This window comes from Phyllobates terribilis, unplaced genomic scaffold, assembly GCF_046119375.1.
Source record: "Phyllobates terribilis strain yellow unplaced genomic scaffold, ASM4611937v1 Scaffold_26__1_contigs__length_17865784, whole genome shotgun sequence".
NCBI lineage: Eukaryota > Metazoa > Chordata > Amphibia > Anura > Dendrobatidae > Phyllobates > Phyllobates terribilis.
In genome coordinates, this window is record NW_027362786.1 from 11188274 (window position 1) to 11212062 (window position 23789).

The window sequence follows — 23789 nt, forward strand, 5'->3', positions numbered from 1 at the left end:
TTTTATTCCCCTGCGATCTCCACCACTTTTCCAAAGAGCATTGATATTGTCTTTTTAATCCACTGCGACCTCCACCACTCTTCCAACGGGCGTTAAAACCATCTTGTTAAGCTACTGTGACCTCCACGTCTCTTCCACGGGGCAATGACATTGTCTTTTTATTCCACTGCGACCTCCACAAATCTTCCAAGGGGCATTGATATTGACTTTTTATTCCACTGCGACCTCCACCACTCTTCCAAGGGGCATTGATATTGTCGTTCTAATACACTGAGACCTCCACCACTCTTCCAAGGGGCATTAAAACTGTGTTGATAAGCTACTGTGACCTCAACGTCAATTGCAAGGGGCATTGATATTGTCTTTTTATTCCACTGCGACGTCCACCACTCTTCCAAGGGGCATTGATATTGTCTTTTTAATGCACTTCGACCTCCATCACTCTTCCAAGGGGCATTAAAACCTTGTTGTTAAGCTAATGTTACCTCAATGTCTCTTCCAAGGGGCATTAAAACCGTCTGGTTAAACCACTCTGAGCTCCACAGCTCTTCCAAGGAGCATTGATATAGTCTTTTTATTCCTCTGTAACCTCCACCACTCTTCCAAGGGGCATTGATATTATCTTTTTATTCCACTGTAACCTTCACCGCTCTTCCAAAGGGAATTGATATTGTCTTATTATTCCACTGCGACCTCCACCACTCTTCCAAGGGCATTACAACCATCATTTTAAGCTATTGTGACCTCCACATCTCTTCCAAGTGGCATTAAAACCGTCTGGTTAAACCACTCTGAGCTCCACAGCTCTTCCAAGGAGCATTGATATAGTCTTTTTATTCCTCTATAACCTCCACCACTCTTCCAAGGGGCATTGATATTGTCTTTTTATTCCAGTGCGACCTACACCACTTTTCCAAAGGGCATTGATATTGTCTTTTTAATCCACTGCGACCTCGACGTCTCTACCACGGGGCAATGATATTGTCTTTTTATTCCACTGCGACCTCCACCACTCTTCCAAGGGGCATTGATATTGTCTTTTTTTTCCACTTTAACCTCCCCCACTCTTCCAAGGGGCATTGATATTGTATGTTTAATCCACTGCTACTTTCGCCATTCTTCCGAGGGGCATTAAAACCGTTTTGTTAAGCTACTGTGACCTCCACGTCTCTTCCAAGGGCATTAAAACTGTCTGGTTAAACCATGCTGAACTCCCCAGCTCTTTCAAATGGCATTGATATTGTCTTTTTATTTCACTGTATCGTCCACTACTCCTCAAACGGGCATTCATATTGTCTTTTTATTCCACTGCGACCTCCACCACTCTTCCAAGGAGCATTAAAACTGTCTTGTTAAGCTACTGTGACCTCCACGTCTCTTCCACGGGGCGTTGATAATGTCTTTTTATTCTAATGCGCCCTCCACCACTTTTCCAAAGGGCATTGATATTGTCTTTTTAATCCATTGCGACCTCCACCACTCTTCCAACGGGCAATAAAACCGTTTTGTTAAGCTACTGTGACCTCCATGTATCTTCCACGGGGCAAAGATATAGTCTTTTTATTCCACTGCGACCTCCACCATTCTTCCAAGGAGCATTGATATTGTCTTTTAAATCCACTGTGATCTACACCACTTTTCCAAATTGCATTAAACCCGTGTTGTTGAGCTACTGTGACCTCCACGTCTCTTCCACGGGGCATTGATATTGTCTTGTTATTCCACTGCGACCTCCACAACTCTTCCAAGGGGCATTGATATTGTCTTTTTAATCCACTGCGACCTCCACCACTCTTCCAAGGGGCATTAAAACCGTCTTGTTAAGCTACTGTGACCTCCACGTTTTTTCCAAGGGGCATTAAAACCATCTGGTTAAACCACACTGAACTCCACATCTCTTCCATGGGGCATTGAAATAGTCTTTTTGTTCCACTGTAACCTCCACCACTCTTCCAAGGGGCATTGATATTGTCTTTTTATTCACTGCGAACTCCACCACTTTTCCAAGGGGCATTAAAACCGTTTTGTTAAGCCACTGTGACCTTCACATCTCTTACACGGTGCATTGATATTGTCTTTTTATTCCACTGTAGCTTCCACCACTCTTCCAAGGGGCATAGATTTGTTTTTTTATTCCACTGCGACCTCCACCACTCTTCCAAGGAGCATTGATATTGTATTCTTAATCTACTGCGACCACCACCACTCTTCCAAGGGGCATTAAAACGGTCTTGTTAAGGAACAGTGACCTCCATGTCTCTTCCAAGAGACATTAAAACCATCTGGTTAAACCACGCTGAACTCCACAGCTCTACCAAGGAGCATTGATATTGTCTTTTTATTCCACTCTAACCTCCACCACTCTTCCAAGGGGCATGGATATTGTCTTTTTATTCCACTGCGACCTCCACCACTCCTCCAAGGGGCATTGATATTGTCTTTTTATTCCACTGCGACCTACACCACTCTTTCAAAGGGCATTGATATTGTCTTTTTATTCCACTGTAACCTCCACCACTCTTCCAAGAGGCATTGATATTGTCCTTTTAATCCACTGCGACCTTGACCATTCATACAAGGGGCATTAAAACCATCTGGTTAAACGACTCTGAGCTCCACAGCTCTTCCAAAGGGCATTGATATTGTATTTTCATTCCATTGTAACCTTCACCTCTCTTCCAAGTAGCATTGATATTGTCATTTTATTCCACTGCGTCTTCCACCACTCTCCCAAGGGGCATTAAAACTGTCTTGTTAAGCTGCTGTAACCTCCATGTCTTTTCCAAGAGACATTAAAACCATCTGGTTAAACCACGCTGTACTCCACAGCTCTACCAAAGAGCATTGATGTTGTCTTTTTATTCCACTCTAACCTCCACCACTCTTCCAAGGGGCATTGATATTGTCTTTTTATTCCACTGCGACCTCCACCACTCCTCCAAGGGGCATTGATATTGTCTTTTTATTCCACTGCGACCTACACCACTCTTTCAAAGGGCATTGATATTCTATTTTTATTCCACTGTAACCTCCACCACTCTTCCAAGGGGCATTGATATTGTCTTTTTAATCCACTGCGACCTTGGCCATTCTTACAAGGGGCATAAAAACCATCTGGTTAAACCACTCTGAACTCCACAGCTCTTCCAAAGGGCATTGATATTTCATTTTCATTCCATTGTAACCTCCACCTCTCTTCCAAGTAGCATTGATATTGTCATTTTATTCCACTGCATCTTCCACCTCTCTCCCAAGGGGCATTAAAACTGTCTTGTTAAGCTGCTGTAACCTCCATGTCTATTCCACGGGGCATTGATATTGTCTTTTTATTCCAATGTGTAACATTCCTGGCGGTTTCCTTGCATAGTGGTCCATCTCCCACTGTGCAAGAGCACACACTTGATCTCCAGTCCAGTCTGCTAGCCTGGCTTCCCTCCATGCTGTCTGCTTGCGTCTGTGTCTGCTGCTTAAGGGCGGCGCCCGATCACTTCCTGTTTCTTGGACCTGCTGCGGGCACACCCCTTGTGCGTCCTCAGCCTATTGCTGTCTGTCACGTGGTATTTAACCCAGCTGCTCCAATGAATCCCTGCCTGAGCATTGTGTTTCATTCAGTGTGCTCTTTCACTCTGAATGTGCCAGGTCCCTTTCTGTGTTTGCTTGCTTGCCTTTCTTGTAGGCTGTATTTCCAGTCCTGTCTGAACACGCTCCTTGCCTGTTCGTTCCGCCTTCTAGGGGCCGCATACCTAGACCCGCTCCCGTATCTTGTCTGTCCTGTCTGAACACGCTCCTAGCCTGTTCCTCCCGCCTTCTAGGGGCTGCATACCTAGACCCGCTCCTGTATCTTGCTACTGTGTCTTTTCTTTTCTGAATACTCTTCTAGCCTGTTTCCTGTTTTTCTCTATGTCCGTACCTTTTCTTTTTCTGCAGAGTCTGAACTTGTACCTAACTCCTGCTCGTTGTCACTGTACTTCCGTTTGTGAGTTTGTGGTCCACTCGCTACTTCACTGCAAGTACCCTGTGGGTATCTGGTTCTGCCTTTCCCTTCCTGCCTGTTCCGTGTGTGCAGAGCCCTGTGCCCCCTGCTCTGCCTTGCTCACCGCTCCGGCGGTTCTAGCCTGCTCTGCCTTGCTCACCGCTGCGGCGGTTCTAGCCTGCTCTGCCTTGCTCACCACTCCGGCGGTTCTAGCCTGCTCTGCCTTGCTCACCGCTCTGGCAGTTCTGGCCTGCTCTGACCCTTTTCTCACTGCTCCGGCAGTCTTGCTCCGCTCTGACCCTTTGCTCACTGCTCCAGCAGTCTTGCTCCGTTCTGCCCCTTTGCTCACTGCTCCGGCAGTCTCGCTCCGCTCTGACCCTTTGCTCACTGCTCCAGCAGTCTCGCTCCACTCTGACCCTTTGCTCACTGCTCCGGCAGTCTCGCTCCGCTCTGACCCTTTGCTCACTGCTCCGGCCGTCTTGCTCCGCTCTCACCCTTTGCTCACTGCTCCGGAAGTCTTGCTCCGCTCTGACCCTTTGCTCACTGCTCCGGCAGTCTTGCTCCGCTCTGACCCTTTGCTCACTGCTCCGGCAGTCTCACTCCGCTCTGACCCTTTGCTCACTGCTCCGGCAGTCTCGCTCCGCTCTGACCCGTTGCTCACTTCTCTGGCAGTCTTGCTCCACTCTGACTCCTTTGCTCACTGCCCCGGCAGTCTCGCTCTGCTCTGACTCCTTGCTCACTTCTCCTGCAGTCTCACTCAGCTCTGACCCTTTCTCACTGCTCCAGGCGGCCTTGTCCTTCTCTACTCTTGGTCACCGCTCCAGGTGGCCTTGTCCTGCTCTACTCTTGCTCACCGCTTCAGGAGGCCTTGTCCTGCTCTACTCTTGCTCACCGCTCCAGGCGGCCTCGTCATGCTCTACTCTCGCTCACCGCTCCAGGCGGCCTCGTCCTGCTCTACTCTTGCTCACCGCTCCAGGCGGCCTCGTCCTGCTCTACTGTCGCTCACCGCTCTAGGCGGTCTCGTCTTGTCCTGCTCTCGCTCACCTCTCTGGGCGGCCTCACTCTGCTGTGTTTGTCCGCCACATCTGTGGTTCTGTTCCTGAGTCCCAGTGTGTACTGGGTCCTATCCCGCCTGTGTTCCAACCTGCTAGTGCCTCCGTGTCTGCACTCTAGCCGTGCTTGCCTGTACCCCCCTGCCTGCATACCCGCCTGCCTGCATACCAGTTGTGCCTGCCTATACCCACCAGTCTGTGTGCCAGCCTAACCTGTCTGTTCCTGTATTTCCCTGTGTGGGTCAACAGCCGTGTCCGGGGTCTGTCCTGGAGTAGCACCAGGTCCCTCTGCTCGGTTGCTCCTTGGTGCACTGGCGTCGTATGAAGTCGTGTGACCCTGGTCGGATCGGGTGAATACCTAGTTACGCCCCTCCAGGCATTCATTCTCCGGCACGGTCCAGTGGAATCACATGCACACGCCGCTCAGCCCGGGCGTGTGCATTACAGCATGCTCAGGCCATGGTTCCCGTTGAGCCCCACGGCCTTCGCTCTCTGAGACGTTTTCCAGCGAATACTTGCATTAAAAATAAATAAAAAAAATATATATATATTTTTTTCTTTAGCTGAGTTCCAGGTGAATTACTCACCCGTCCAGATGGATCTTTCTGCACTCGTTCCTGCGGATCCGCCACGGTACTATGGGGATCCAAGACAGAGTCGTGCATTTGTGGAGCAATGCTTGCTACACTTCAAGTTCTACCCTCTTTGTTTTCCCACCGATCGGGTTAAGGTGGGATTCATTATGTGTAACCTAGAGGGTGATGCCTTGGAATGGATCAACCCCCTATGAGAAACACAGGATCCTATCCTCCTGGACCTTCAGGCCTTCCTGGTGGCCTTTCTAATGGTCTTCGATGACCCTAACCCGGAGACCCCTGCTGAAGCTTCACTTCCCAAAAAATCCCGGAGCAGCCCCGATGGGTAATGTGTGTGGGTAGCGCACTAGTCCTCCTGCCTGAAGAGACTACTGCCCATCCAGAATCCACACAGGATAACTACGCTCTCCGGAATACTTCTCCCAACCTCAAGAGGCAGTCCAGACGTGCTTGGCGTAGAGGCAAGCCGTCACGCCTGGGTCTGTCCTCCTAAAGACCTCCTGATCCCAACCTTGAAGTCCCTGCTGAAGCTTCATTTCCCGGTATCCCGGTGCAGCCCCTACGGGTAATATGCGTGGGTAGCGCACCTCTTCTCCTGCCCGAACAGTCTTCTGCCCACCTAGAATCCTCTGGGATACCACCTGATGAGAAAGGGAGAGAGACTTCCCTACACCCGGTACCCGATACTTCGTCCGCTCCGTCCTGTGAGCCTGTCAATGGGTACCCCAAAGCGGTAGTTATCCCCGAGTCTCTACACCCCTCCGACCAGGCGAAGGACCTCCAGTTGTCTCCTGAACCCTTTGGGGTGCTACCTGATAGCGAATGGACAGAGACTCTCCTATACTCGGTACCTGATACCTCGCCCGCTTCTTCCAGTGAGTCCGACCTAGTGTACTCCGAAGCAGAGGTTATCCCCGAGTCTCTACACCCCTCCGACCAGGCGGAGGACCTCCAGTTGTCTCCTGAACCCTTCGGGGTGCTACCTGATAGCGAATGGACAGAGACTCTCCTATACTCGGTACCTGATACCTCGCCCGCTTCTTCCAGTGAGTCCGACCTAGTGTACTCCGAAGCAGAGGTTACCCCTGAGTCTCTGCACTCTTCCGACCCAGCGGAGAACCCCCAGTTGTTTCCTGAATCCTCCGGGGTACCACCTGATAACTAAGAGACAGTGACTTTTCTACATCTTGTACCTGATACCTCGCCTATTTCATCCTGTGAGCTTGACAAGATGTACCCCGAAGCAGAGGTTACCCCCGAGTCTCTGCACCCCTCCAACCCGGCGGAGGGCTTCCAGTTGTCTCCTGAACCCTCTGGGGTGCTACCTGATAATAAGTGGAGAGAGACTTCCTTGTGTGCTGTTCCTGGTACTCCACCCGTTTCGTCTGTTGCTGATGATGGCTGGATAGGAGGTAGCATCCTAGCTACCCAGAGGAGACCAGTTTTTCCGGTGGACAGTGGAAGTGATCTCCTTGAAGTAAAGGATTGGCCCTCGAATTCCCTGCAGAACATTCTGGCAGGCCTGAAGAAGAGGGGGTGTAGGGGGGGGGTACTGTAACATACCTGTCGGCGTCCTTGCATAGTGGTCCATCTCCCACTGTGCTAGAGCGCGCACTTGATCTCCAGTCCAGTCTGCTAGCCTTGCTTCCCTCCATGCTGTCTGCTTGCCTCTGTGTCTGCTGCTTAAGGGCGGCGCCCGATCACTTCCTGTTTCTTGGACCTGCTGCGGGCACACCCCTTGTGCATCCTCAGCCTAGCCTATTGCTGTCTGTCACCGGGTATTTAACCCAGCTGCTCCAATGAATCCCTGCCTGAGCATTGTGTTTCATTCAGTGTGCTCTTTCACTCTGAATGTGCCAGGTCCTTTTCTGTGTTTGCTTGCTTGCCTTTCTTGTAGGCTGTATTTCCAGTCCTGTCTGAACACGCTCCTAGCCTGTTCCTCCCGCCTTCTAGGGGTTGCATACCTAGTCCCGCTCCTGTATCTTGCTACTGTGTCATTTCTTGTCTGAATACTCTTCTAGCCTGTTTCCTGTTTTTCTCTATGTCCGTACCTTTCCTTTTTCTGCAGAGTCTGAACTTGTACCTAACTCCTGCTCGTTGTCACTGTACTTCCGTTTGTGAGTTTGTGGTCCACTCGCTACTTCACTGCAAGTACCCTGTGGGTATCTGGTTCTGCCTTTCCCTTCCTGCCTGTTCCGTGTGTACAGAGCCCTGTCCCCCCTGCTCTGCCTTGCTCACCGATCCGGCGGTTCTAGCCTGCTCTGCCTTGCTCACCGCTCCGGCGGTTCTAGCCTGCTCTGCCTTGCTCACCGCTCCGGCGGTTCTAGCCTGCTCTGCCTTTGCTCACCGCTCCGGCGGTTCTGGCCTGCTCTGACCCTTTGCTCACTGCTCTGGCAGTCTTGCTCCGCTCTGACCCTTTGCTCACTGCTCCGGCAGTCTTGCTCCGCTCTGACACTTTGCTCACTGCTCCGGCAGTCTTGCTCCACTCTGACCCTTTGCTCACTGCTCCGGCAGACTCTCTCCTCTCTGACCCTTTGCTCACTGCTCCGGCAGTCTCGCTCCGCTCTGACCCTTTGCTCACTGCTCAGGCAGTCTTGCTTCGCTCTGACACTTTGCTCACTGCTCTGGCCGTCTTGCTCCACTCTGACCCTTTGCTCACTGCTCCGGCAGTCTCGCTCCGCTCTGACCCTTTGCTCACTGCTCCGGCAGTCTCGCTCCGCTCTGACCCTTTGCTCACTGCTCCGGCCGTCTTGCTCCGCTCTGACCCTTTGCTCACTGCTCCGGCAGTCTTGCTCCGCTCTGACCCTTTGCTCACTGCTCTGGCAGTCTCGCTCCGCTCTGACCCTTTGCTCACTGCTCCGGCAGTCTCGCTCTGCTCTGACTCCTTTGCTCACTGCCTCGGGAGTCTCGTTCTGCTCTGACTTCTTGCTCACTGCTCCGGCAGTCTCGCTCAGCTCTGACCCTTTGTTCACCGCTCCAGGCGGCCTTGTCCTGCTCTACTCTTGCTCACCGCTCCAGGCGGCCTAGTCCTGCTCTACTCTTGCTCACCGCTCCAGGCGGCCTCGTCCTGCTCTACTCTTGCTCACCGCTCCAGGCGGCCTCGTCCTGCCCTGCTCTCGCTCACCTCTCTAGGCGGCCTCACTCTGCTGTGTTTGTCCGCCACATCTGTGGTTCTGTTCCTGAGTCCCAGTGTGTACTGGGTCCTATCCCGCCTGTGTTCCAACCTACTAGTGCCTCCCTGCCTGCACTCTAGCCGTGCTTGCCTGTACACCCCTGCCTGCATACCCGCCTGCCTGCATACCAGTTGTGCCTCCCTATACCCACCAGTCTGTGTGCCAGCCTAACCTGTCTGTTCCTGTATTCCCCTGTGTGGGTCAACAGCCGTGTCCGGGGTCTGTCCTGGAGTAGCACCTGGTCCCTCTGCTCGGTTCCTCCTTGGTGCACTGGCGTCGTATGCCGTCGTGCGACCCTGCTCGGATCGGGTGAATACCTAGTTACGCCCCTCCAGGCATTCATTCTCCGGCCCGGTCCAGTGAAATCACACGCACACGCCGCTCAGCCCGGGCGTGTGCATTACACAATGTAACCTCCACCACTTTTCTAAGGGGCAGTGATATTGTCTTTTTAAACACTTGCGACCTCCACCACTCTTCCAAGAGGCATTAAAAACATCTTATTAAGCTACTACTGTAACGGGTCTGGGAGTTGGAACCTCTGAGCAACTATACAAAGGGGCAGTCCTTGTAATGAAGCGGGTGGCTCCCAGGGAAGGCGGGCAGGTAGTCACGGCAAGTGACAGGGACAGTCTCTGGGTAGAAGGGCAGGAAGTCACGGCAAGTGACGGGGACAGTCTCTTGACAGGCGGATGGTCACGGCAAGTGACAGCAGGGTATGAGTCTCTAGACAGGCAGGTGGCCACGGCAAGTGACAGCAGGGAAGAGTCTCTAGATAGGCTAGCAGGCAGGTAGCAGGTGAGCGCTCCCAGGTGAGTGGGCAAGAGTCTCTGGACAGGCAGGTGGTCACGGCAAGTGACGGCAGAGCCTCCAGGTAGGCTAGCAGGCAGGTAGCAGGTGAGCGCTCCCAGGTGAGCGGGCAAGAGTCTCTGGACAGGCAGGTGGTCACGGCAAGTGACGGCAGAGCCTCCAGGTAGGCTAGCAGGCAGGTAGCAGGTGAGCGCTCCCAGGTGAGCGGGTAAGAGTCTCTGGACAGGCAGGCAGGTATCAGGCAGGTATCTAGCAGGTACTTCCTGGTCCTCAAGGCGGACTGATCCCTAGACAGACAGGCAGGTGCTGGTAGGCAGACTGTCGGACCACAGGATAGCAAGCAGGTAAGCAGATATCAGGCAGGTATCAGGCAGGTATCAAGCAGGAATCTGGCAGGTGACTGGCAGGTAACAGGTAACGGGACCTGAGGGCTGAAGCAGAGTTGAAAGGCTTTGCAACAACATTGCTCGGGCACCTCCATTTTGGAGGATGTGCCTTATATATGGTGAGGTCCTCCGGCCATTGGCCGGGGACTCCTTAGGACGGCACGCGCGGCCCCTTTAAGAGAGGGGGAGAGCGCGCCCGCGCGCCCTAAGCACAGTGGCCGGGAAGCAGCGCTCGCTGCCAGCAGAGCGGGAGGAAGACGCCGGGCACGGAGCGGAGAGGTGAGGGGAACGTCGTCCCTGCCTAGCAGGAGGCAGGGACGCCGACGCTACAGTACCCCCCCCATAGGCCCCCCCTTTTTTAGGCCAGACAGAAATTTATCAAGGATGAGCGGGGCATGGATGTTCTCCCAGGGCTCCCATGTTCTCTCCTCAGGACCAAACCCCTTCAAATCCACTAGAAAGAAGGTCCTTCCTCTTACCCTTTTGGTGGCCAGAATGTTCTCTACCTCAAACTCATTTTCAGCGGAAACCGGAGCAGGAGGCGTACCTGTAGACTTGGAAAAAGAGTTAAGTATCACGGGTTTGAGTAGAGATACATGGAAGGAGTTAGGAATCCGCAAATTGGCCGGGAGTTTCAATTTATAGGCCACCGAGTTGATTTGTTTGATAACTTCCAGTGGGCCGATGAACCGAGGCTCTAACTTGTAGGAAGGAATCTTGAGCCGGACATATTTGGACAAGAGCCAGACCTTATCTCCAGGACGGAATTGTGGTGGATCCAGACGTCTCTTGTCAGCCTGTTTTTTCATCCGCTCGGTTGACTGAAGAAGTGCGGATCTGGTACTTTCCCAAATGGAGGAAAATTCGTTAACGAGAGATTCCGCAGCCGGATTGTCCACCGAGGCGGAGACGGGAAATGGGATCCGAGGATGCTGACCGAAGACTACAAAAAATGGGGATTTGGAGGAAGATTCGCTCTCGTGATTATTGTAAGAAAATTCGGCCCACGGTAAAAGATCCACCCAGTCGGAATGGTGAGCATTAACAAAGTGCCGGAGGTAACTGGTTAAAATTTGGTTGATCCGTTCTACTTGGCCATTGGACTGTGGGTGATAAGCGGAAGAAAAGTCCAAAATGACCCCCAGCAGTTTACACATGGCTCGCCAAAACGAGAGTTGAACTGAACCCCTCGGTCGGATACGATGTGGAGAGGAAGACCATGAAGACGGAAGACATGATGGATAAAGTCTTTAGCTAACTCTGTTGCAGACGGGAGACCCGGCAGGGGAATAAAGTGAGCCATTTTGGAAAAGCGGTCAGCGACCACCCATATGACCGTACAACCGGCAGAGACAGGGAGGTCCGTAATAAAGTCCATAGCTATATGCTGCCACGGGGCAGCAGGTACAGGAAGTGGAAGGAGACGGCCTGCTGGCAGATGTCTCGGAACCTTGTTGCGGGCGCAGGACTCACAGGCTGAAACAAAGTCTATTACGACCTTGTGCAGGGTAGGCCACCAGTAATGTCGGGTAATAAGCTGGAGGGTCTTTTTCTTACCAGCGTGGCCAGCTAGCTTGGACGAGTGTCCCCAGTGTAGAACCTTCTCACGATCAGGAACAGTTACGAACGTCTTACCGGGTGGAAGACGATTTAGATTCACGGGGGCCACTTGCATTACTTTGGCGGGATCGATGATGTGTTTAGGCTCCTCCTCAAGATCAGAGACCAAAAAGGATCGGGATAAGGCATCAGCTTTGATGTTTTTGTCAGCCGGGCGAAAATGAAGAATGAAATTAAAGCGGGCGAAGAACAAGGACCACCGGGCTTGGCGCGGGTTAAGTCTCTGGGCACTCTGGAGGTAAGCCAAGTTCTTGTGGCCGTGTAAATTATTACCGGGTGAAGAGCCCCCTCTAGCAGGTAACGCCACTCCTCCAGTGCCAGCTTAATGGCCAACAATTCTCGGTCTCCTATAGAATAATTGCGCTCAGAAGAGGAGAAGAGTTTGGAGAAGAAGCCGCAAGTTACCATTCTTCCGGAAGACGACTTTTGGGTAAGTACTGCTCTGGCTCCGGAGGAGGAAGCGTCGACTTCTAGAAAGAATTGTTTGTTGCCGTCCGGACGATGCAGCACAGGGGCGGAGGAAAAAGCTCGTTTTAAGGAAAGGAAGGCCTCCTCTGCTTCGGGCGGCCATTCTCTGGGATTAGCGCCCTTACGGGTGAGCGCCGAGATAGGGGCAGTCCGGGAAGAGAAGTGCGGAATGAAGAGGCGGTAGTAGTTGGCGAAGCCCAGGAACCACTGAATAGCCTTCAACCCCTCTGGTCGGGGCCACTTCTGGATGGCAGACAGTTTCTCAGGGTCCATTTGTAGGCCGGTCTGAGAGATTATGTAGCCCAGAAATGGAAGCGAGGTCTGCTCAAAGAGGCACTTCTCATATTTAGCGTAGAGGTGGTTCTGCCTGAGCCTGAGCAGGACCTGACGAACGTCCCTCCGGTGAGTGAGAAGATCTGGAGAGAAGAACAAGATGTCGTCCAGGTGCACCACCACGCAGGAGTAGAGAAGGTCACGGAAGATGTCATTGACCAACTCTTGAAAGACGGCGGGAGCGTTACAGAGACCGAAGGGCATTACAAGATATTCATAGTGGCCGTCCCGGGTGTTGAATGCCGTCTTCCATTCATCCCCCTGATGGATACGGACCAGATTATACGCCCCATGGAGGTCCAGTTTGGTGAAGATTCTAGCCCCCCTCAGACGGTCAAATAATTCAGGAATGAGCGTAAGGGGGTATTTATTCTTCACTGTGATCTGGTTAAGGCCTCTATAGTCTATACAGGGACAGAGTGAGCCGTCCTTCTTTTTGACGAAGAAGAAGCCTGCTCCCGCCGGGGAGGTAGATTTCCGGATAAATCCCCGGGCCAGATTCTCCTCAATATATTCAGACATGGACCGGGTCTCAGCAGCGGACAAAGGGTAAATACGCCCACGGGGAGGAGTAGCGCCGGGCACCAGGTCAATTGGGCAGTCGTATGGTCTATGAGGGGGTAATGTCTCTGCTTCTCTTTTATTAAAGACGTCCGCAAAAGATCAATAGGGAGCCGATAGGCCGGGTAGATTGGCTGGGGTAGGAGAAGGACGAGCAGGATGAACAGGAACTAAACAAGTCTTATGGCAGTCCTGTCCCCAGCGAAGAACTTCTCCGGTCTGCCAATCAAGCACGGGAGCGTGTCTCTGGAGCCAAGGTAGGCCTAGCAAGAGGGCGTGAGAGAGTCCAGGCAGAACATGGAAGCAGATGCTCTCAGAGTGCAGCATTCCCACCTGCAGAGTTATGGATTCGGTGATGAGTTGGATGGGATGTGATAAGAGGCCCCCATCCACGGCGGCGACAGATAAGGGTACAGCCAGAGGTTTGGTGGGAATGCTGTATTTCTCTACCGGGGACTGAGAAATGAGATTTCCGGCAGCTCCAGAGTCAAGTTGAGCCAGTTCAAAATAACGGTTCTCCCCGCAGATGATAGAGACCGACAGCAACAGAGATGGAGAGGGTTTATTTCTGTCTAGGGTGACCTCTCTGAGCGATCCTAGACACAGACGTTTCCCAACTTCTCCGGGCAGGAACGGATCCGGTGCTCCTTACTGCCACAGTAGAAGCAGCTCCCCTCGGCACAGCGTAATTCTTGACGGGTCTTGACAATCTTGGTCTGGTCGACCTGCATAGGCTCGGGTGAGGGCGCCGGAGGAGTAACGGAGGAAGTGACGGATCTCTGGAAGGTAGGGGCAAGGCGTGGAAACCTCCTCTCACGGGTGACCTCTTTGGTGTGCTCCTGGAACCGGATGTCAATCTTGGTGGCAAGTGTAATTAAGTCGTCGAGAGTGGTAGGAATGTCCCGACCGGCGAGTTCATCTTTAATACGGCCGGACAGACCCTCCCAGAAGACGGACATCAGGGCGTCGTTATCCCAGGCAAGCTCCGAAGCAAGGGTACGGAACCGTATGGCATATTGGCCCACGGTGAGACTTCCTTGGTGGAGGCGTAGCAGAGATGAGGCGGATGAGATCCTCCGTCCTGGTTCGTCGAAGACCTTCCGGAAAGCTGAGAGAAAGGCTGGCAGATTGGACACCAGGGGGTCTCCTCTCTCCCATAGAGGATTTAGCCAAGCCAGCGCCTCCCCCGTGAGATGGGACATGATGAAGGCTACTTTGGCTCGGTCGGTGGAAAACTGGTGTGCCAACAGTTCGAAGTACAGAGTGCACAGGTTAATGAAGCCCCGTGCCAGACCAGGATCTCCGCCAAAACGAGGCGGGGCTGTGAGGCGGGGACCGGGAAGAGATGCCATGGAATTGATGGCTAGTGGCGCTGCCGGGGTAGGAGTCGTGCGACTGGAAGCCGGTCCCGAAGATGTAGTCAGTGTGTCCAGGCGGGAGTTAACACTATGCATGTGGCTCAGGATGGACTCCTGTTGGGACCTCTGACAGGACAGTTCACGGCATAGGTCCGAGAGCAAGGGAGCTTGGGTGCCACCGGGTTCCATGGCCCGAGCAAACTGTAACGGGTCTGGGAGGTGGAACCTCTGAGCAACTATACAAAGGGGCAGTCCTTGTAAGGAAGCGGGTGGCTCCCAGGGAAGGCGGGCAGGTAGTCACAGCAAGTGACAGGGACAGTCTCTGGGTAGAAGGGCAGGAAGTCACGGCAAGTGATGGGGACAGCCTCTTGACAGGCGGATGGTCACGGCAAGTGACAGCAGGGTATGAGTCTCTAGACGGGTAGGTGGTCACGGCAAGTGACAGCAGGGAAGAGTCTCTAGATAGGCTAGCAGGCAGGTAGCAGGTGAGCGCTCCCAGGTGAGCAGGCAAGAGTCTCTGGACAGGCAGGTGGTCACGGCAAGTGACGGCAGAGACTCCAGGTAGGCTAGCAGGCAGGTAGCAGGTGAGCACTCCCAGGTGAGCGGGCAAGAGTCTCTGGACAGGCAGGTGGTCACAGCAAGTGACGGCTAAGCCTCCAGGTAGGCTAGCAGGTAGGTAGCACGTGAGCGCTCTCAGGTGAGCGAGTAAGAGTCTCTGGACAAGCAGGTGGTCACAGCAAGTGACGGCTTAGCCTCCAGGTAGACTAGCAGGTAGGTAGCAGGTGAGCGCTCCCAGGTGAGCGAGTAAGAGTCTCTGGACAGGCAGGCAGGTATCAGGCAGGTATCTAGCAGGTTCTTCCTGGTCCGCAGGCGGACTGATCCATAGACAGACTGGCAGGTGCTGGTAGGCAGACTGTCGGACCACAGGATAGCAAGCAGGTAAGCAGATATCAGGCAGGTATCAAGCAGGAATCTGGCAGGTGACTGGCAGGTAACTGGTAACGGGACCTGATGGCTGAAGCAGAGTTGAAAGGCTTTGCAACAACATTGCTCGGGCACCTCCATTTTGGAGGAGGTGCCTTATATATGGTGAGGTCCTCCGGCCATTGGCCCCTTTAAGAGAGGGGGAGCACGCGCGCGCCCTAGGCACAGAGGCCGGGAAGCAGCGCGAGCTGCCAGCAGAGCAGGAGGAAGACGCCGGGCACGGAGCGGAGAGGTGAGGGGAACGGCGTCCCTGCCTAGCAGGAGGCAGGGACGCCGACGCAACAACTATGACCTCCACGTCTCTTCCAAGGGGCATTAAAACCGTCTGGTTAAACCACTCTGAATTCCACAGCTCATCAAAGGGGCATTGATATTGTCTTTTATTCCACTGTAACCTCCACCACTTTTCCTATGGGAATTGATATTGTCTTTTTATTATTATTATTATTTATTATTATAGCGCCATTTATTCCATGGCGCTTTACATGTGATAGGGATATACATAACAAAAGCATTTACATAATCTTAACAAAACGAGTCAGCGACTGGTACAGGACGAGCGAGGACCCTGCCCGCGAGGGCTCACATTCTAGAAGGGATGGGTGAGGATACATTAGGTGAGGATAGAGCTGGTCGTGCAGCGGTGGTTACTGCAGGTTGTAGGCTTGTCGGAAGAGGTGGGTCTTCAGGTTTCTTTTGAAGGTTTCCACGGTCGGCGAGAGTCTGATGTGTTGGGGTAGAGAGTTCCAGAGTAGGGAGGATGCACAGGAGAAATCTTGTATACGATTGTGGGAGGAGGAGATAAGAGGGGAGTAGAGAAGGAGATCTTGTGAGGATCGGAGGTTGCGTGCAGGTAAGTACCGGGAGACTAGGTCACAGATGTATGGGGGAGACAGGTTGTGGATGGCTTTGTATGCCATGGTTAGAGTTTTGAACTGGATTCTCTGGGCAATGGAGAGCTAGTGAAGAGATTGACAGAGAGGAGAGGCTGGGGAATAGCGGGGGGACAGGTGAATTAGTTGAGCAGCAGAGTTTAGGATAGATTGGACTGAGAGTGTTGTAAGGGAGGCCACAGAGCAGGAGGTTGCAGTAGTCGAGGTGGGATATGATGAGGGCATGCACTAGAGTCTTTGCTGAGGAATGCACAGATCCAGAAGATGTTTTTGAGTTGGAGTCGGCAGGAAGTGGAAAGGGCTTGGATATGTGGCTTGAAGGAGAGATCAGACTCCAGGGTTACTCCAAGGCAGCGAGCTTGTGGGACTGGGGAGAGTGAACAGCCATTGACGTTGATGGCTAGGTCAGATGGGGGATGTGAATGAGAGGGTGGAAAGATGATGAACTCTGTTTTATCCATGTTGAGTTTTAGAAATCTGTCAGAGAAGAAGAATGACATGGAGGACAGATATTGTGGGATTTTGGTTAGTAGGGAGGAGATATCGGGTCCAGAGAGGTAGATCTGTGTGTCGTCAAGATAGAGGTGATACTGAAAACCGTGAGACTCTATGAGCTGTCCCAGGCCAAAGGTGTAGATGGAGAAGAGCAGTGGTCCTAGAACTGAACCTTGGGGCACACAGACAGATAGGGGGCGAGATGAGGAGGTGGTGCGTGAGTGTGAGATGCTGAATGTCCTGTCTGTTAAGTATGAGGAGATCCAAGATAGAGCCAAGTCCGTGCTGCCAAAAGATGAGAGAATCTGGAGTAAGAGGGAATGGTCCACTGTGTCAAAGGCAGATGACAGGTCCAGAAGGAGGAGGATGGAGTAATGTCGCTTGGATTTGGCATTTAGTAGGTCGTTGGTGACTTTGGTCAGGGCAGTTTCAGTCGAGTGATGCGGTCGCAAGCCAGATTGCAGGTGGTCGAAGAGGGAGCAGGAGGAGAGGTGGGAGGACAGTTCAAGGTGGACATGTTGTTCTAGTAGTTTTGAGGCAAAGGGGAGGAGTGATATGGGGCGGTAGCTAGTCAGAGAGAAAGGGTCAAGGGAGGGCTTTTTGAGGATGGGTGTGATTGCGGCATGTTTGAAACATGAGGGGAAGACACCGGTTGTTAGTGACAGCTTGAAGAGGTGGGTTAGGGTTGGGATGAAGACTGTGGTAAGGTTAGTGATGAGATGGAATGGGATTGGGTCAAGTTCGCAGGTGGTGAGGTGTGATTTGGAGAGTAAAGAGGAGACTTGACCTTCTGTAATGATGGAGAAGTGGGGTTTGGAGGAGGTGGGTTGAATAGATATGAGGAGGGGTTGTGTGGACTTTAGGCAAAAGTTTTGTCTGATGGTGTCAATCTTCTGTTTGAAGAATGAGGCAAAGTCGTCGGCTGAGATGAGAGAAGAGGGAGGAGGTGCTGGGGGACGAAGGAGAGAGTTGAAAGTGTTAAATAGCTGTTTAGGGTTGTGAGATAGGGAGGATATGAGAGATGAGAAGTAGGTTTGTTTTGCTGTAGTGAGTGCGGACTTGAAATTAGTGAGGGATTGCTTGAATTCAATGAAGTGCTCGATGGAGTGAGACCTTTTCCATCTCCGCTCCGCAGCCCTGCAGGCCCGGCGCAGTTCTTTAGTAAGTTTAGTGTGCCAGGGTTGCCTGTTGAATGTACGAGATGTGGTGTGTGTGAGAGGGGTGATCGACTCTAGAGCTGCAGCTATTGTGGTGTTATATGAAGCAGCAGCAATGTCTGCATCGTGTAAGGAATTTATGTCTGTAAGAGGGAGGAGGGATTCAGAGAGTCAGTGTAAGTCAAGGTGTTTGAGATTTCTGCGAGGGTATGCAAGTTTGTGGAGTGGAGATTGTTGCCCCGGGGAGGAGAGAGAAGAGAATGTAAGTAGGCTGTGATTAGAGAGAGGGATAGGTGAGTTAGAGAGGTTAGATAGGGAACAGAGGCGGGTGAAGATGAGGTCCAGTGTGTGGCCATCTTTGTGGGTGGGTGTGGAAGACCATTGAGTGAGTCCGAAGGAGGAAGTGAGAGATAGGAACTTAGAGACAGACGAGTGGGAAGTGTTAATGGGGATGTTGAAGTCACCCATTATGATAGTGGGGATGTCAGTGGAGAGGAAGTGAAGCAGCCAGGTGGTGAAGTGGTCTAAGAAGGTGGTGGCTTGCCCTGGGGGTAGGTAAACGACGGCCAGTTGGAGGTTGGAGGGGGAATAGATGCGCACACAGTGCACCTCAAAAGAGGGGAGTGTAGCGGAGGGTGGCAGTGGGATTTGGGTGAAAGCGCAGTGTTCTGATAGGAGAAAACCTACGCCTCCGCCATGTTTGCCGTTGGGGCGGGGTGTGTGGGAAAGGTGGAATCCGTCATATGAAAGTGCAGCTGGGGAGGCTGTGTCAGAGGGGGTGAGCCAGGTTTCAGTGATGGCGAGGAAGGAAAGTTTGTTTGTAATGAAAAGATCATGGATGAAAGAAAGTTTGTTGCAGACAGAGCGAGCGTTCCATAGAGCTCCTGTTAGAGCAACTAAGGGAGTGGGGATTGGTTGGATACGTATGAGGTTAGAAGGGTTGCGACAGTTTGTGGAAGGTCATGGATAGGAGGAAGAAGTAACTGTGGGGATATGGCGAGGAGGACCCGGATTTGGAGACATATCTCCAGCAGTGAGGAGGAGCAGAGAAAGTGTTAGCAGGTGGGAGCAAGAGAGAGCATGAGGTGGCTGTCTGTGTTTGGAGATCCAGGATTGAATGTTTAGGAATAATTTGGAGGAGGAGATGAGATGAATGGGGAGGATGGAGGAAGAGATGAAGAGTTTCTTACTAGGTGTAGGGATTTGAGGGGTTACTAGAAAGTGGAGGACTATAGAGGAAAAAGTGAGAGCTAACAGAAACATAGTTAAAAGAGAGTAAGTGGTCAAAGTGTTGGTTAATTGACTCCTGCCCTGACTAACTGCCTCTGAAATAACTGCCACTTATCTCCGAAGCCACTTTGCACAAGAAGACGCGTGCACACCCCAGCACAAGTGCACCCCTTACAGAGCTTCTAATTATATAGGGCACATTAAACTATCAGGTGAAGGGCATTGTGGGAGCTGCATATGGCTAAATTAGCAGCGGGTCGTCTCACCAGGAGATGGCTGGGTAATCAAGCACAGAGCTAGGACTCTAGTCTCTGCAGTTTAGCACCTCTAAATATCAGATAAGATCTATAGTGGGGAAGGGACACACATATGTGGGTATTGAATGGAGTGGGACAGATAAAGCAGAGAAGTTATGCAGAGCATGTACCAGTGAGGTGAATCAGCAAAGCAGAGCATTAGATTACAGCAGACACAGCAAGCAGAGAAGTTATGCAGAGCATGTACCAGTGAGGTTATTCCACTGCAACCTCCACCACTCTTCCAAGGGGCATTAAAACCGTCTTGTTAAGCTACTCTGACCTCCACGTCCCTTCCGCGGGGCATTGATATTGTCTTTTTATTCCACTGCGACCTCCACCACTTTTCCAAGGGGCATTGATATTGTCTTTTTAATCCACTGCGACCTCCACCACTTTTCCAAGGGACATTGATATTGTCTTTTTATCCCACTGCGACCTTCACCAGTCTTCCAAGGAACATTGATATTGTCTTTTTTTTCCACTGTAATCTCCACCACTCTTCTAAGGAGCATTGATATTTTCTTTTTATTCCACTGCGACCTCCACCACTCTTCCAAGGGGCATCGATAATGTCTTTTTATTCCACTGCGACCTCCACCACTCTTCCAACGGGCACTAAAAACGACTTGTTAAGCTACTGTGACCTCCACGTCTCTTCCAAGGGGCATTAAAAACGTCAATTTAAACCAATCTGAACTCCACAGCTCTTGCAAGAGGCATTGATATTGTCTTTTTATTCCACTGTAACCTCCACCACTCTGCCAAGGGGAATTGATTTTGTCTTTTTAATCCACTGCGACCTCCATCTCTCTTCCAAGAAGCATTAAAACCGTCTTGTTTAGCTACTGTGACCTCCACGTCTATTCCACGGTGCCTTAAAACCTTCTGGTTAAACCACTGTGAACTCCACAGCTCTTCCAAGGGGCATTGATATTGTCTTTTTATTCAACTGCGACCTCCACCACTCTTCCAAGGGGCATTCATATTGTCTTTTTAATCCACTGCCACCTCCACCACTCTTCCAAGGGGCATTAAAACCGTCTAGTTAAGCTACTGTCACCTCCACGTCCCTTCCAAGGGGCATTAAAACCATCAATTTAAACCACTCTGAACTCCACAGCTCTTGCAAGGGGCATTGATATTGTCTTTTTACTCCACTGTAACCTACAGCACTCTTTCAAGGGGCATTGATATTGTCTTTTTATTCCACTACGACTTCCACCACTCTCCCAAGGTGCATTAAAAACATCTTGTTTAGCTACTGTAATGTCCATGTCTATTCCACGAGGCATTGATATTGTCTTTTTATTCCACTGTATCCTCCACCACTCTTCCAAGGGGTATTGATATTGTCTTTTTATTCCACTGCGACTTCCACCTCTCTTCTAAGGGGCATTGATATTGTCTTTTTAATCCACTGCGACCTCCACCACTCTTCCAAGAGGCATTAAAACAGTCTTGTTAAGCTACTGTGATCTCCACATCTCTTCCAAGGGGCATTAAAACCGTCTGGTTAAACCACTCTGAACTCCACAGCTCTTACAAGGGGCATTGATATTGTCTTTTTATTCCACTGTAACCTCCACCATTCTTCCAAGGGGTATTGATATTGTCTTTTTAATGCACTGCGACCTCCACAACTCTTCCAAGGGGCATTAAAACCATTTGGTTAAACCACTCTGAACTCCATAGCTCTTTCAAGAGGCATTGATATTGTCTTTTTATTTCACTGTAAACTCCACCACTCTTTCAAGAGGCATTGATATTGTCTTTTTATTCCACTGCGACCTCCACCACTCTTCCAAGGGGCATTAAAACTGTCTTGTTAAGCTACTGTGACCTCCACGTGTCTTCCACGTGGCATTGATATTGTCTTTTTAATCCACTATGACCTCCACCACTTTTCCAAGGGGCATTAAAACCGTCTTGTTAATCTACTGTGACCTCCATGTCTCTTCCAAGGGGCAATAAAACCATCTGGTTAAACCACTCTGAACTCCACAGCTCTTCCAAGGGGCATTGGTATTGTCTTTTTATTCCACTCTAACCTCCACCACTCTTCCAAGGGGCATTGACATTGCTTTTTTATTCCGCTGCCACCTCCACCACTCTTCCAAGGGGCATTGATATTGTCTTTTTAACCCACTGCGACCTCCACCACTTTTCCAAGGGGCATTAAAAACGTCTTTTTAAGCTACTGTGACCTCCACGTCACTTCCAATGGGCATTAAAACTGTCTGGTTAAACCACTCTGAACTCCACAGCTATTCCAAGGGCATTGGTATTGTCTTTTTATTCCACTCTAACCTCCACCACTCTTCCAAGGGGCATTGACATTGTCTTTTTATTCAACTGAGACCTCCACCATTCTTCCAAGGGGCATTAAAACTGTCTTGTTAAGCTAGAGTGACCTCCACATCTCTTCCACGGGGCATTGATATTGTCTTTAAATTCCACTTTAACCTGCACCACTCTACCAAGGGGCATTGATATTGTATTTTTATTCCACTGCGACCTCCATCTCTCTTCCAAAGGGAATTGATATTGTCTTTTTAATCCACTGCGACCTCCACAACTCTTCCATAGCGCATTAAAACCATCTTGTTAAGCTACTGTGACCTCCACGTCTCTTCCACTGTGCATTGATATTGTCTTTTTATTCAACTGCAACCTCCACCACTCTTCCTTGTGCCATTAAAAACGTCTTGTTAAGCTACTGTAACCTCCACTTCTCTTCCAAGGGGCATTAAAACCGTATGGTTAAACCAATCTGAACTCCACAGATCTTCCAAGGGGCATTGATATTGTCTTTTTATTCCACTGTATCCTCCACCACTCTTCCAAGGGGCATTGATATTGTCTTTTTATTCCACTGCGACCTCCACCACTCTTCCAAGGGGCATTAAAACCTTCTTGTTAAGCTACTGTGACCTCCATGTCTCTTCCACAGGGCATTGATATTGTCTTTTTATTCCACTGGAACCTCCAACACTCTTCCAAGGGGCATTGATATTGTCTTTTTATTCCACTGAGACTTCAACCACTCCTTCAAGGAGCATTGACATTGTCTTTTTAATCCACTTCGACCTCCACCACTCTTCCAAGGGGCATTAAAACAGTCTTGTTAATCTACTGTGACCTCCACGTCTCTTCCAAGGGGCATTAAAACCGTCAATTTAAACCACTCTCAACTCCATAGCTCTTGCAAGGGGCTTTGATATTGTTTTTTATTCCACTGTAACCTCCACCATTCTTCCAAGGGACATTGATATTGTCTTTTTATACCACTGTAACCTCCAGCCCTCTTCAAAGTGGCATTGATGTTGTCTTTTTATTTTACTGCGACCTCCACCACTCTTCCAAGGGGCATTAATATTGTCTTTTTATTCCACTGTGACCTCCACGTCTCTTCCAAGGGGCATTGATATTGTCTTTTTATTTAATTGGAACCTCCACCACTCTTCCAAGGGGCATTGATATTGTCTTTTTATTCCACTGTAACCTCCACCATTCTTCCAAGGGACATTGATATTGTCATTTTATTCCACTGTAACCTCCACCACTCTTCCGAGGGGCATTGATATTGTCTTTTTAATCCACTGCGACCTCTACCACTCCTCCAAGGGGCTTTAAAAGAGTCTTGATAAGTTTCTGTGACCTCCACGTCTCTTCCAAGGGGCATTAAAACCGCATGGTTAAACCATTCTGAACTCCACAGCTCTTCCAAGAGGCATTGATATTGTCTTTTTATTCAACTGTAACCTACACCACTCTTCCAAGGGGCATTGATATTGTCTTTTTATTCCACTGCGACCTTCACCCCTCTTCCAAGGAACATTGATATTGTCTTTTTTTTCCACTGTAACCTCCACCACTCTTCTAAGGGGCATTGATATTTTGTTTTTATTCCAGTGCGACCTCCACCACTCTTCCAAGGGTCATCGATATTGTCTTTTTAATCCACTGCGACCTCCACCACTCTTCCAAGGGGCATTAAAACCGTCTTGTTAAGCTACTGTGACCTCCACGTCTCTTCCAAGGGGCCTTAAAACCGTCAATTTAAACCACTCTGAACTCCACAGCTCTTGCAAGAGGCATTGATATTGTCTTTTTATTCCACTGTAACCTCCACCACTCTTCCAAGGGGCATTGATTTTGTCTTTTTAATTCACTGCGACCTCCATCTCTCTTTCAAGAAGCATTAAAACCGTCTTGTTTAGCTACTGTGAACTCCACGTCTATTCCACGGTGCCTTAAAACCTTCTGGTTAAACCATTGTGAACTCCACAGCTCTTCCAAGGGGCATTGATATTGTCTTTTTATTCCACTGTAACCTCCACCTCCCTTCTAAAGGGCATTGATATTGTCTTTGTATTTTACTGCGACCTCCACCACTCTACC